We start from the raw sequence: 1,200 nt of genomic DNA on the forward strand, positions 1-1,200 counted from the left end.
TCTCGAATTAAAGCTAGATTTTCAGTCATGGTATAATCTATCATTGGGGGTGGGGGAGGAAATCTTCTGGATGACCTTGGGAGAGTCAAAAGAATCTTATAAAAATGTTTTAAAAGGTTTTCAAACTGCACATTTCCTTTACATATTGAAATGGGTGTATTTTCAAAAGAGGAGGTTATTGATCTATGTGGGTAATTGAATGGAAAGGGGTCCAAAACTTTTAAATGGCATTTATTTTTCTGGTTTTGACCCTCTACAAAAATGGGGTAAAAGGTCTCAGAAAATAGTTTGAGTACATAAACCTAAACGTCATGAAATGCCATTTCATCAGACACGAATAGATAAAATGTTCTGTCCAAATGTTTGTTTTTAAAGCCACAAATAATGGCTACAATAAAACTTAATATTAAATCAGCTCCACTTTTATCTTTTTTTTTTTTTTTTCCAATTACGGAGGTTAAATGCTAGTTTGTGGATAGCCTATAGCAATTTCAGCTAACAAAGAACCCAAAAAAAGCACATAGGAACAACAAAACAATAGAGAATGTGAATAGAGAATCTGTTAAGATAATCTGCTATAAGATTGTATTTTTTATATAAAGAGTTCCTAATAAAGTTGATTGTTTCAGGGGAAGATTAGTGTTCACACACAAGCTAGCATTAGCACAGCTGCGTCACTGACGGTTTAAAAAATCTAAAATATTACAGATACAAATGAAAACTGCTGTGTTAATTCCTTTTATGTTTTTTAAACACTATTTTTATTTAAAGAAACTGTTTTTAACAATGTGAACTAGGAGCAAACCAAATAAAACCGGAGAATCTATAAAAACCGTAGGCACCACAACGACTCGTCGGCCATGTTGTGAGTGGCAATTTCGTCTTGAAAATAAAAACATATCTTCTCAGAATCATTTTATTGTTGTTGTTTTCCAAATGAAAACATGAATAAAGTCTTAATCATCATAGAAATGTTTTTAGAGCAACTTTGAGCTAGGTCTTTGTGTTTTGTATGGGTCAGCAGTGGTTTTAGGCTTGAAACAAGACAAACATAGTATTAGCATTGTGATGGTCATAATCCACTTTGCTGCTTCAGGACCTGAATGACTTGTCGTAACTGACAAAGGCATGAATTTGGCTCTGTAGTGGAAAATCCTCTAGAGCACATGTGTCAAACTCAAGGCCCGCGGGCCACATGTG

Source organism: Poecilia formosa, unplaced genomic scaffold (genome assembly GCF_000485575.1).
Source record: "Poecilia formosa unplaced genomic scaffold, Poecilia_formosa-5.1.2 Scaffold348, whole genome shotgun sequence".
NCBI classification, from domain to species: Eukaryota; Metazoa; Chordata; class Actinopteri; order Cyprinodontiformes; family Poeciliidae; genus Poecilia; species Poecilia formosa.